Here is a 14,460-nt window from a genome sequence, read left to right on the forward strand (position 1 = left end):
TCTATATATTCACCTATAATTTCTCCTAAAAAGAAAAATAAAGGTATTATTGTCTTTGTCATTTAAGTCCTTGAGTTATCAAGAGATATTTTTCTGTATGGTACAAACTTAGAATTAGTTTCACTTTTCTGACACAAGAACAGACACTCAGATCAATGGAACAGAATAGAGAATCCAGAAATGGACCCACAAATGTATGGCCAACTAATCTTTGACAAAGCAGGAAAGAATATTCAATGGAGTAAAGACAGTCTCTTCAGCAAGTGGTGCTGGGAAAACTGGACAACGACATACAGAAGAATGAACCTGGACCACTTTCTTACACCATACAAAAAAATAAACTCAAAATGGATGAAAGACCTAAATGTAAGTCAGGAAGCCATCAAAATCCTCAAGGAGAAAACAGGCAAAAACCTCTTTGATCATAGCCACAGCAACTTCTTACTCAACACATCTCTGGAGGCAAGGGAAACAAAAGCAAAAATGAACTACTGGGACCTCATCAAAATAAAAAGCTTCTGCACAGCAAAGGAAACAATCAGCAAAACCAAAAGGCAACCGACAGAATGGGAGAAGGTATTTGCAAATGACATATCAGATAAAGGGTTAGTATCCAAAATCTATAAAGAACTTATCCAACTCAACACCCAAAAAACAAATAATCCAGTGAAGAAATGGGTGAAAGACATGAATAGACACTTCTCCAAAGAAGACATCCAGATGGCCAACTGACACATGGAAAAATGCTCAACATCACTCATCATCAGGGAAATACAAATCATGAGATACCACCTTACACCTGTCAGAATGGCTACCATTAACAACTCAGGCAACAACAGATGTTGGCAAGGATGTGGAGAAAGAGGATCTCTTTTGCATTGCTGGTGGCAATGCAAGCTGGTGCAGCCACTCTGGAAAACAGTATGGAGGCTCCTCAAAAAACTAAAAATAGAACTTCCCTACAACCCAGCAATTGCACTAATAGGCATTTGTCCACGGGATACAGGTGTGCTGTTTCGAAGGGACACATGCACCCCCATGTTTATAGCAGCACTATCAACAATAGCCAAAGTATGGAAAGAGCCCAAGTGTCCATCGATGGATGAATGGATAAAGAAGGTGTGGTATAGATATACAATGGAGTATTACTCGACAATCAAAAAGAATGAAATCTTGTCATTTGCAACTACATGGATGGAACTGAAGGGTATTATGCTAAGTGAAATTCGTCAGTCAGAGAAAGACAAAAGTCATATGACTTCACTCCTATGAGGACTTTAAAAGACAAAACAAATGAACATAAGGGAAGGGAAACAAAAATAATATAAAAATAGGGAGGGGGACAAAACCAAAGAAACTCATAAATATGGAGAACAAACTGAGGGTTACTGGAGAGGTTGTGGGAGGGGGGATGGGCTAAATGGGTAAGGGGCATTAAGGAATCCACTCCTGAAATCATTGTTTCACTATATGCTAACTAATTTAGATGTAAATTTTAAAAAATAAAAAAAAAAAAAAAAAAAAAAGAATTAGCTTCACTTTTCCCCCCACCATACGGATATTCTTTTTCTCCCCCAGGTTAATTCATTACATAGTCTCTTTTCCCCTACTGACCTTCCATGCCAAGTCTTTCAAATATCAAATTTCCATATATTCAAGGGTCTGTTTCTGAGGTCCTATTATATTGGACAGTATCTCCACTAGAAACACATAATCTTTTTTTAAAATATTTATTTATTTTTGAGAGAGAGTGGAGGGACAGAGAGAGAGAGAGAGAGACACAGAATCGGAAGCAGGCTCCAGGCTCTGAGCTGTCAGCACAGAGCCTGATGCGGGGCTCGAACTCACAAACTGTGAGATCATGACCTGATCTAACTCTCCATTCATTTAGGTCTTTCTTCGTTCTCATGGAGGTGTTGCAGATACTTTGTTCAGTGTACTGCTAGGTGCCTAATTTTGTGTGTGGTGCGATTGTTATTGTAAACGGTGTCTTCTTTTCAATTGCACTTTCTAGTTTATAACTGTTAGTGTATACGAATGCAGTTGACTTCTATATAAGCAAAAATATTCTGGTAAAAACAATGATCACGATAACAGCCATTATTCAGTATTTCTAGCTTTCATTTGCTGAGCACATATTCTGTGCTGGCCATGATGGTAAGTGCTTATATACATTTTCTCCTTTATTCGCAGCACAGCCCCATGAGTTTGAAAATAACTCGGATGAACAGATTAGAAAACCAAGGTGCAGACCGATGGGAGCACTTGAAATCACACATCTAGACAAGTAAGCCACTGGGGTTCAATCTTAAAGTGTTCTGACTCTAAAGCATACACTTTTTTTTTTAAATGTTTATCCCTTTTTGAAGAGAGAGCACAAGCGGGGGAAGGTCAGAATCCGAAGCAGGCTCCAGGCTCTGAGCTGTCAGCATAGAGCACAATGTGGGGCTCGAGCTCACGAACCACAAGATCATGACCTGAGCTGAAGTCGGACTTTTAACTGATTGAGCCACCCAGGCTCCCCTAAAGCATAAACTCTTGACTATCAGCAATTTATAGCAGTTCTCGGTTTTAAGGGGAAACAACCATAACAAAATAAACCTCAATCACTGTATAATTTTTTTGCATTTCCTGTTTTCTCAGTTATGGCTGCCACATACAGGTGATATCTCAATGTTGTTCAGATTGACCATCTACAGAAGGTGCAGAAAACTGTTTCTCTAAGAGTATGGTCACCGGTGTCTTTAATAGATGAGCCATCGCATTCTTTACTGGCAACAACATCCACTTACTCTATCTGCCCCTATTATAATCAAGATTCCATGATTTAAGAGGGGGTAGGGAGAGGGCTATGACTCCCAGAATCTGACTCTTTCTCAGAGAGAGGGAGACTTGGTCTGCGGTGTTTATTTTTATGTGGCTTTACTGGTCATGTGTTGACGGTGGCACACACCATTCAGCCTGGTTTGTGATGAGCAAGACAGTGCTTTCAGTTGTGAACCTGATACGCCCTACACCCCAAAATCACACAGCAAAGAAAATATAAGGTCACCCAAGACTAAAATCCTCACATTGTAACAAGCCAGTGTACAGCAGATATATAATCATTCCTTAGATTTGTAGAACAAAGAAATTTCACAGTGCCTATCCAGCTAATTTACTCTTCCTCGGGAAGTAAGGTGAGTAGGTGCCGCTATGCCTCCTTTATAACGAAGAAGGTGAGACCCAGAGAAAGTGACTTGTCCAGGGTCACCATGCAGTTGGGAAATTGGAGCTATAGTTCACCCCATGGAGTGTGTTCTCTCTACCTCTCTGTAGACTTTCCCCTTTATTATTTTTTTAAATGTTTATTTATTTTTGAGAGAGAGACAGAGCATGAGCAGGTGAGGACAGAAAGAGAGAGGGAGACATAGAATCCGAAGTAGGTTCCAGGTTCTGAACTGTCAGCCCAGAGCCTGACGTGGGGCTCGAACCCACGAACCGCGAGACCATGCCGTGAGCCAAAGTTGGTGCTCAGCCAACTAAGCCACCCAGGTGCTCCTCAAAAATGTTTTTAAAACAGACTTTTAAAACCTGAAAAATACTCCATTATTTTGGTATACAACAATTTATTCAGTCAATTGCACATAATTCAGTCGTTGTGCTCATTTAGGTAAAGTTTTCCATTTTTCCTAAACATCTTTGTGTCTAAAATGTGTTCACCCTTCTGATTGTTTCACAATAGATTCATACATGTGGAATTCTTAAAGGACAAGACTATTTTTTAAGATTTTTGATGCAAGACTGCCTAACTGCTTTCCAGAAAGACTGCACTAATTTATACTCCCTCCACAGTGGGGGGAAAAATGCTGATGTTACCAGACTTTGAGTGTCGTCATTTTTCAAACACTTTGTTATTTCAGTAGATTTAAAAATGGTATCCTAGGGTTATTTTATTTGTTTGGGTATTCCTGAGGTGAACTTTTGTTTTTCTAAGTTAATCATTCATATTGTCCATTGCCTACCTTTTTTTTTTTTTTTTTTTTTTTTTTTTTTTTTTTTAGTGTAACGGCAGTATTTCTCTTTCCTTCTTTAGTAATGAAGGATATAAATCCTTTTTTCTGAAATATTTGTAGCAAATGTTTTCTGCCAGACTGTTGTAAGGCTTTTAAAAATTGTAATGACTTTCCGATGTACTTAAGTTTTGTATTTTCGTCAAGGAATCTATTGTTTTGTTCTTATTCCCTCGATTAGTTATCTGTACAGGATTTCCTTTTCCACCCAGAACTCTGACAAATATTCATCTCGATATTCATTTAAAATTGTCTCCTATCCATCTGGTTTTATTTTGCTATATGGTGTGTAAGGCAATACATTTTCTCTTTGTTTGCAAATAGCCAGATTTTTCAACAGATTTGCATAGTTTGAATCTTGATGTTAAATTGGACCAAAAAAGGCAGGGCGGGGGGCGGGGGGGGGTGGTAATAGGAATATTTGGTGCTGGAGGGATTCATAAAGCTGCAGTGTTGGAAATGCCGATGGATGTCTGGGTGATCACCAGGAAAGGAAAACAGGAAAAACCAGTATTTGACAGCTGGTAAGTGGGTTCTAGGTTGTTCCTCCTTTACCCCTTCTCCCCAAGTATGGAGAGTTCACCATACCACAGTGAACTGTCCCAGATTCCAGTAGTCAAAAGTCAAGGGGCACCCCCAATTGTTTCCTGATGTGAAGATCTCACTCAACTACTGGAGAATGAACTTCTCTCCGAGCAAGTTGGCAAGGATGCCAGGAGGGGTAGAGACGTATAATTGTCTTGTGGATAGATGTAAGCTCAAGACTTGTCCACATTCAAACTGTTTGTGTTTCCATGGTCTCTCACAAAACTCTGTGTGTGTCTCTAGCATTGCACTTACAACATCATATTGTAATTTTTCTTTGTGTGTCTTCTTCCTCCTTATCCTGCGCCTAGGGTTTTTTTTTTAATATATGTTGTTGTTTTTTTTTTTAACGTTTATTTTTTTGAGACAGAGAGAGACAGAGCATGAACGGGGGAGGGGCAGAGAGAGAGGGAGACAGAATCGGAAGCAGGCTTCAGGCTCTGAGCCATCAGCCCAGAGCCCGACGCAGGGCTTGAACTCACGGACCGCGAGATCATGACCCGGGCTGAAGTCGGACGCTTAACCGACTGAGCCACCCAGGCGCCCCTTAATATATGTTTATGCAGTATAATAACAGTAAAGTGAATAAATCTTAAATGTACCATTCATTGAGTTTTGATAAATGTAAAGACCCATTTAACTGACACCCCAAATAAGACCTAAAACACTGTCATTATTCTAGAAAATTCCTCTGTGTGCTTTTCTAGTCATCACCCCCTCCATCCAGAGGCCACCACTATTCTGATTTCTATCCCCACAGACTAGTTTTTCATGAATGGGGACTTCATATTGATTCTAAGTATGTGTTCCTCTGTGTCTGGCTCCTTCCAGTCTACCACATGATATTTGGGGGTCATTCCTATTGTCTCAAGTGTCCATAGTATGTTTCTTTTTGCTGCTGAGTTCATTCTAGCCCCATTTGTTGAAGTGCCTGTCCCTCCCACATTGATTTGCTTTGGCACCTCTGGCAAAGATCATTCGATAGTCATTGTGGGTTTTTTTCTGCCCCATTGATCTATTTGTCTGTCTTTATACCAGTAACTTACTGTCTCAGAAATTGACGAGTTAATACTAACATTTATATGGAAACATAAAAACAATAGTCTTTTAAAAATCCCATAAAGCTTTATAGTGACACTTAAAATCAGGTTGTGTAAATCCTCCAACTATTTTATTTTTTATCAACTCATCAGTTTCTACAAAAACCTTCCTGGGAATTTCACTAGAATTGCATTTAATCTGTAGATCAATTTTGTGAGAACCACCATCTTTACAATGTTGATTCAGCTACCCTGTAAGTATGGTATATCTCTCCCCATTTATTTGTCTTAATTTCTCTCAATAATATTTTATAGTTTTTTAAAAATGTTTATTTATTTTGAGAGAGAGAAAGAGTGAGTGGAGGAGGGGCAGGCAGAGAGAGAAAGAGAGAGAGAGAGAGAGAGAGAGAGAGAGAGAGAGAATCCCAAGCAGACTCTGCACTGTCTGCACAGAGCCAAACAAGGGGCTTGAACTCACAAACCGTGAGATCATGACCTGAACCAGAATCAGGAATCGGATGCTTAACCGACTGAGCCACCCAGGTACCCCAATATTTTATAGCTTTAAGTGTACATGTCTCACCTATCTTTTTAAAAAGTGATCTGTATTTCGTGATATTGATTCTGTTGTAAATGCTATTGACTTTTAATTTCCTTTTCCAATTGTTTATTGGTAATACACAGAAATATAATTAAATTTTCTATATTGACATTATATCCTTAAACCTTGCTGAATTACTAGCTTCAGTAGGATTTGGGGGTAGATTCCTTTGATTTTTCTATATGCAAAATTGTGTCTCTGTAAATAAAGCTAACTTTATCTTATTTAAACTTGGTCTCTCCCAGTCTTCAGGACTCTTAATGGAAAGAAATACCATGTTGACTAGAAACAGTGAGAGTAGACATCCTTACCTTGTTTCTGACCTTAGAGGGAACATGGTCCATGTTTTATCATCCATTGTGGTGTTAAGTATAGGGTTTTTTTTTTTAATTTTTTTAACGTTTATTTATTTTTGAGACAGAGAGAGACAGAGCATGAACGGGGTAGGGGCAGAGAGAGAGGGAGACACAGAATGGGTAGCAGGCTCCAGGCTCTGAGCCATCAGCCCAGAGCCCGACGCGGGGCTCGAACTCACGGACCGCGAGATCGTGACCTGAGCTGAAGTCGGATGCTTAACCGACTGAGCCACCCAGGCGCCCCAAGTATAGGTTTTTATAGATGCCTTTTATCAGGTTAAGGAAGTTCTGTTCTATTCCAAATTTGCCTAGAGTTTTTCTCATGAAGTGATGGTGAGGTTTGTGAGATCCTTTTCCTGGACCTGCTGAGATGTTCATGTGATTTCTCTCCTTTGTTTTTTAATGGGATGGGTTACATTGTTTTTGTTTTTGTTTTTGTTTTTGCTTTACCCAACCTTGCATTTATTTGTGATAAACCTCACTTGGCCATGATATATTATCCCTTTTATATATTGATGGATTTGATTTGCTAATGTTTTGCTAAGGCTTTTTGCATCTCTGTTCATGAGGAATATCGGTTTGTAATTTTTTTGTAGTGCATTTGTCAGATTTTGGTATTAGGAATATGATTAGGAATATTAGGCTTTTTAAAGAAGGTCAAGAGGTAACCTCTCCTCCTTTGTTTCTGTAAGAGATTAAGATTGGCATTATTTCTTAAGTGTTTGATAGAATTTACCATTAGCACTATGTGGGCCAGAAGTGTTCTTTGTGGGGGAAACAATTTTAATGGTGAATTCAACTTCTTTAACAGATTTCAGGTCATTTATTTCTTCTTGTGTCCCATTTTGAAAAATTGTATTTTTCAAGGGATTATTCATTTCATAAACATTGTCAAACTTGTTGGCATAAAGTTGTTTGGAATATCCCTTTATTTTTCTTTTAAGATCTGTAGGATTGGGGCACTGGGTGGCTCAGTCAGTGAGGCGTCCGACTTCAGCTCAGTTCATGAGTTCAAGCCCGTCATTGGGCTCTGTGCTGGAGCGTGCTTTGGATTCTGCATCTTCCTGTCTCTCTGCCCCTCCCCTGCTTGTGTTCTGTCTCTCTCTCAAAATTAAATAAACATAAAAATTTTTTTTTGAAAAATAAAAATAAATAAAAGTAAATATTTTTTAAAGTTTAAAAAAAAGCTCTGTAGGATTTGAGGCACTATCCTTCCTTTCATTCTTCATAGTGGTCATTTGCATTTTCTCTTTATTTTTTCCTTGTTCAATCTAACTAGGGATTTATCAATTTTATTGATTTTCTCAAAAATTATTTTTTTTCTTTTTTGCTGTTTATTTCCTCCATTGTTTATCTGTTTTCTATTTCATGGATTTTCACTCTTTATTATTTGCTGTTTTTCTATTTACTTTGAGTTTAGTCTATCATTCCTTTATTAGCTTCTTAAGAAGAAAACTTGGGGAGCACCCAAATGACTCAGTCAGTTGAGTGTCCGACTCGATTTCAGTTCAGGTCTTGATCTCCGGGTCATGGACTCAAGCCCCGTGGTGGGCTCTGTGCTGGGCATGATATATATGTGTTTTTCCTTGAGATTTTTTTTTTTCTCTAGAAGAGTATTGTTCAATTTCTAAATATTCTAATATTTTTGAGATCTCTTTTTGTTATTGGTTAAATTTGTTATTAGTTAAATTCTAGTGTGGCCAGAAAATATACTCTGTATGATTTTTGTGTTACCCAAATTTTTCTTCATTTTTCTTCATTCCTATGGGAATGAAGATGTGCTGCAATCTTTTACATGCTAACCTGAAACAGAATTCTCTCCCACTTAACTTAGTTTCTGGAAGACGGGAATTACACCTTAGAGTTGATGTGTGGCAGGGCTTGCCACATAACAGAAGTTCAGTAAATATAAGAATTAAGTTATTAATGAATGGTGAAGATTGGGACAAGGGAAGGGTTATGACTAAAACATGGATTTACTGTCCAGTTTAACTCATGGTATAACATGCAAACACATGGCTCCATACAGTTTGTGAAAGAACTCCAGGAAGACAGAAGGATGGGTATGAACTCTACAAATCCAAATGTGGTTGAAATTGATCTCAAAATGTAGTAATACAGTAATTATCATTTTCATTGTGCTTTGTAGTTGATAGCTTAGATACCTTTTCTCATAGAAGGGAAGGCATAATGTAGAATGATCCATGTCGTTTCTGGAGACCTCGCTATTGAGCTCAGAAATTTAGTGGACGTAACCACCAGAATTACAAGAATCTATTAAGAAGATGGATACTAACAAGAAATGTAAAGTGGGGACGGCTGGTGCTAATGAGGCTGATAATAACAGCTAACATTTACTGAGCATTTATTTTGTAATAAGCGCGATGCTAAACAGTGTATGCTCCCAACAACCCTATCTTATGATACCCACCTCACAGATGAGACCCAGACAGCAAACTGATTTGTCCAAGGTCATACAATTAAAAATAAGGAAGCCAGGATTTGATTTTGATGAGATGCAGACAGCAAACTGATTTGTCCAAGGTCACACAGTTAAAAAATGAGGAAGCCAGGATTTGATCCCAAGCACTACAACCTTTGAGATTTGTGAAAAAGTTCTGAAGGCTGTTATTATTCCCTGGGACTTGTCATAAATGGAAACTTCGACTCTCCAGGTAGGGGTAGGATTTTGCACACATATTTGATCTGTATCTCCCTCCAGAAGTAGAGTCAGCAAGGGATTTTCAGTGTAAAAGAGGTATTGTGAAAAGCCAGTGTGTGGGGGCGGGGGCTGAGGGACAAGGAAGGGGAAGCCAGTCTGTGAGGGGCAAGTTGAAAATTAAAGTTTGAGACAGATCTAGTACAGGCTGAAAGGGGCCAAGGACTGGTGACAAGAGTAGAACCAAATGGGGACAAGAACAAGACAGAAACCAGAAGCTAATAGTGCAGGACCACTATTTGACCCCGCATGGGCCAGGCACTTTTTTGTTTGTTTTTAATTTTTTAATGTTTATTCATTTTTGAGAGACACAGTGAAAGTAGGGGTGGGGCAGAGAGAGAGGGAAACACAGAATCTGAAGCAGGCTCTAGGCTCTGAGCGGTCGGCACAGAGCCCAACATGAGGCTCGAGCCCACGAATGGTGAGATCACGACCTGAGCCAAAGTCAGACGGTTAACCAGCCACCCAGGCGCCCCTGGACCAGGCAGTTTTAAAGCCATTATATCATGTGATCTTCACAGCCACTCTAAGAGGTAATTACTACTGTGTCTCCCTTATAGATCTGCACCAGCCATGTGTGGAGTGTGTGTTAACATTTGATGGGCTTAGAATTCCAAGATCTTAAGCACTGTTTGTCTCCAGCCATAGTGGAAAGTTTTGGATCAGAATCTGAGGGTGAGAAATGGAGACGGGACAGTCAGGAAGCCAGTGACTGGGACAGATCCCTCTTGGTACTACTGCCATTACAAGCTGGCTTCTGGTGAGCCATCTAGTTTTTTGCTGGTACTGCTCCTGGGGCTGCTAAGAGACACCCAGACTTCTCAAACAAAGTTGTTAGTTATGTTTGGCAAGGGACAAAAACACATCCGTGGCTTGATCAATACTGTTATTGGTGCTCGCAGCATTTATGTTCTTTTCATATTCCCTATCCAGGAAAGAAACTTCAAGTTGGAAGAGGCAAGGTTCCCACAGATGTTGGTGACAGAAAATGGAAACCCAGGCAAGAAATAAGGAATGTTCTAAAGGCCTGCTCAGGATCCCAGGGCCTGGCCAGATAAATTAACTTCTAGGAGACTTGTCTGCTTTGAAGAGCTGAGACTTTGAGGGAAGGGGCTAGAAGCCCAGCCACTGGAAAGTTACGATCTTTTTAAAAAAATGGGCAGGCAGTTTGGATGATCTTTGGTCACGCGAGCTGGACATTGCCTCCAGGTGAGAAGCAAGGAGTCAATGCATTTTCCCGGACGTACCACATTTCTTTCTGAGAGTTGCTAGACTGGTTTTTGGGTATTGTGTAAATAGAATGCGTTTGTAGCAGTCCTTTTGACAGCTAAAGTCCCTGTCCTTGAAGACAGACGAGATGCACCTCTGGGCAGGAGCAGAAGGTAGCCGGATCAGGTAGATGAAGAACTGATTGAATATAGAGCACTAATTAATAGATTGATGACGATCGGGAAAAAGGATCTTTCACACTGCAGGTTTCTGGCCTCCGTCTTGCCTTGTTAACTATTTTTATTAATGACTTGGATGAAGACGTTGATGGCCTGGTGATAAAATTTGTGGGTGACACAAAGCTGGAAGAGCTAGCTCATAAGTTGGATGGCACAATTGGGATGCAAAAAAGATCTGACGGACTGAAACAATGGACCAGATCTAATAAGATTATGTTTAATGGGGATAAATGCAAAGTCCTGCACTTGTTTAAAATAAACAAACAACTAAGATGGAATGAGCAGCAGATGCGCTTTGATAGTAGCCTACGTGGAAATGATAGAGATGTTTCAGTTGGTTATCGGCTCAAAATGAATCACTGTTGCACCGTAAATTTGGACTGTAATGGGAAGGGGGTAGAATATAAGAGAGGCAATAACCTTTCTTCCTCCAAAATGATGGCTCTTATTTTCAGTTTGCCATATGGCAAACATCTTTCTGTGGATTCTCTCATCCAGTCTCACTATCCTGTCAGGGGCTACTATTACCCCATCTTACAGATAAGGAAACTGAAGCTCGAGGAGACTGAGTAACGTGTCCAAAGTCGCATACAAGAGCCGGGACATGAACATGGTGTTCTGATCCCACCTTGTGCTAAACCACCATTCCAGGCTGCCTTTGGGCCTTTTGGCTTACACCTAGATAGAGCTGATATACCTTATACCTTGGTATATCCAGTCACCTTATAAAAGTAATATCTCTACACAGACAGAGTTGAAGACTTGAGATCATAGACATATGGGATGAGAAAAGGCAGGCTGGGCCATGGTGGGAGGGACGCAAGGAAGAAGGCGGGTGTTAGGATCCCTGCCTTCATATGTATAACAGGCTTCAAGTGTTCCTTCCTGGAGTCCTGGAAGGCAGAGCCATGGCCAAGGGGGTGAAAATACAGAGGCATGTTTAGGTTCAAGTAACGATGCACTTTCTAATAATTTGAGCACTCTTGACAATGGACTGGCATCTCGTGAGGGAGTGTCCCTAGATGGCATACAGCACGGGCCAACTGATCACTTGTCAGAAGCAGACGCTGGACCAGGTGACCTTTTGAGTTCTCCTCCTACTGAGGCCATCTCTGCTTCTGGACTAGTCCTAACATCTGGACTAGGGAGTCGGGGCATTTTTAGGCACCGGGGCAAGTCCTGCGGTTTTTGATTTATTGCGTTTCAACAATGAATGCTGATAACCTGTTCCCCTTCAGGGAGTTTTTATTTTGTTTTATTTCATTTCATTTCATTTCATTTCATTTCATTTCATTTCATTTATTTATTTATTTTCTTAAACTTCTGTTCTTTGGGGATTTTTGAAGTATGTGCTATACTCTTTATCCATATAACAAAAGCTGCCAGGCAGACCCACTGTGGAAGGATTTAAGAACAAATAAGGAAACAAACACATATAATGCTCTCTACTTCCTTGTGGTGTTTGTGTCTTCTCATTTACAGCCAACTTATCAGATAGCTGATACTGTCAGGATGTTTTGAATAGCTGCATATATACCTTTCACTCTGCCTTTGCTATCCTAAAGTTGGCCCTTCTGAATCCTCTCTCCCCTCTTCTGCTGCGGTCTGGTGAAAGAACTATTACATTAATAGTTAGGACTACAAATAGGAAATGAGTAAATAGGTTCAGAGAAAGGAACCAGAGACCTGTTCAGTTAGTAAATTGCATGATACAATCTATAATACATGGACTTTGGTACGTCCATTTGATTAGAGACTTCTCTCTCCCCCACTTCCAAAACTCTAGAGTATATTGTATCTTTGTTCTGGGAAGCCTAAGGTGTGTGGACTAGTGGCCCCATATATAAAATGCTTTTAAAGTTCGGCTTCCCATGTCAGGAGAAGGAACAATGGCCCCGCAGTGAGGCCGCCACCCCAGCACGCACCGGCCGGCTAAGCCGTCGGAGCATCCCGTGGGGCCCCTGTGTGTTGGGGAAAACAGTGGCTGCCCAGGATAACGAGACCATGTCAGGCATTGTAGGCAAATATGCTTGGGCCAGCACTCCACAGTCTCACGCTGCAGTTGTGTGTTCCTAGGGAGCCCACACCATCTTAATCATGCCTGCCAGGGAAGAAATTCTCCTTTCTCTTTTTTTCCCCAAGACGTATTTCCCCTGTATCATTTAAACATATTAAATCACTGTTAGTACGCAGAGTGGGCATCATGTTAGCATAAAATCTAATCAGAGCGAGTCTGCTGGTCTCCAAAGGCTTTATTCTTTTTGTCTCTTTCCTCTGTTTTCTTGTTAGACTGAAGAGCCTTTTCTGACATCCTCATTTGTTCTGCTGTGTAATAGCATGGGATCTTTCAGAGCTGTCGACATCTGCTGCACTCTAGAGAGCTGCAGAACCGAGCCAGCAAAGCAATAATAATTATGCCCAAATGGACTGCAAAGGATGTAAGAGATAAGAAGGAAGACCAGAAAAAAATACACTCGATGCAATGGTGTTCCAGCCTGAAGTGAGTGAATGTGTGTGCGTGTGTGTGCATGTAAATGTACAGTCGCTGAGGCCATACACCTGTATGTGCGTTGAGGACACAAATCCTTTTCCTGAGAGCAGTGGACTGGAAATCAATCTGGCTCAGCGCTCTCCAAATTCCCAATCCTTGCTCCTTCCCCCAGAAGGCCACACTCAACGTAGGTGCGGCTTCCTACATTGCAGGGTAGTTTGTAGGACACCGTGGAGAGAGACCTTCTTCCTTCTGCCCCCCGCTCCGCCCTTATGCATAGCTGTGTCTTCTTCCCTGGAACTACTCTGAGGATAAATTCGGCTTGTTGGAAAGAGGCTGTACATCTTCCTGATTGTCAACATGCTAGTTATTAAATACCTGGCCTGTTGGCCCTCCCCTAGGATTAAAACTAGCAAACTGGCATCTACTGGATGCTTAGTATTTGCCAGGCACTGTGTAAGCCCTTCATGTGCAGGATCATTCTTCCTTAAATAACTCTACCAGCTTGGTGTCACTGTATCCCCATCTGCAGGTGAAAAGATTAGGGCATGGAGGGTCCCCCAGCTGACAAAGAGGGGCTTCAAAAATGGACCCTGGGCCTCTCCTACCCTGGCATCGGCCTTCCTGGATACAAGGCCATATGCCCAGAGGCCCCGCTTGTGCACTGACAGAGAGACTGGTTTTTAAGGCTGTGGTTACTCGAGAACAAAAGAATCGGTCATACCGTTCATGTGTGACTCTTCACAAAGCAGCCAGGCCGTTCAGTGACACACTTGGTCACTTTCATGAACAACCAGTCAGTTGAACAAAGAGAACCGAAATAAAATAAACTCCCCAAACCAAGGGGGCCCAGGTTTTTTTTTTTTCCTCCCCCATTGGGTTAGCTGATTATTTTGCAGAATCCGAGACTCCTACCGAGGCCAGTTGTCTTGAGGTCACTTAGGGCCCAGGAAGGGCGAGCAGGCCCCACACCTGGTCTCAGGACCCTGCTTCAGCCAGAAGCCAGCGCACCTGGGATGGACCAGCCCTCAGCACCGGTGGGAGGCTCGTCAGTCAAGAACATATGGTTCCTGCCTGTGCCATCCGCCTCCCTCAACCCTATTCCAGCCCTGGCCCCACCATATAGCCCCACCGGTCCCACTCTGGAACTTATACCGTGATCTCCCGA

General features: G+C 41.3%; 1 long non-coding RNA gene across 1 annotated transcript in view; it reads left to right on the plus strand.

Annotated features, from left to right (window-relative positions):
* LOC122240749 overlaps positions 1-13,289 on the plus strand; it is a 108,979-nt gene extending 95,690 nt beyond the window's left edge. The window contains exons 4-6 of the long non-coding RNA XR_006220484.1: positions 2,194-2,287; positions 10,287-10,562; positions 13,091-13,289. This is a non-coding gene — a long non-coding RNA (uncharacterized LOC122240749). The remainder of the gene's footprint in view (positions 1-2,193; positions 2,288-10,286; positions 10,563-13,090) is intronic.
* The last annotated feature ends 1,171 nt before the right edge of the window (positions 13,290-14,460 follow it).

The sequence above is a fragment of the Panthera tigris genome, chromosome C1, assembly GCF_018350195.1.
Source record: "Panthera tigris isolate Pti1 chromosome C1, P.tigris_Pti1_mat1.1, whole genome shotgun sequence".
Classification (NCBI taxonomy): Eukaryota; Metazoa; Chordata; class Mammalia; order Carnivora; family Felidae; genus Panthera; species Panthera tigris.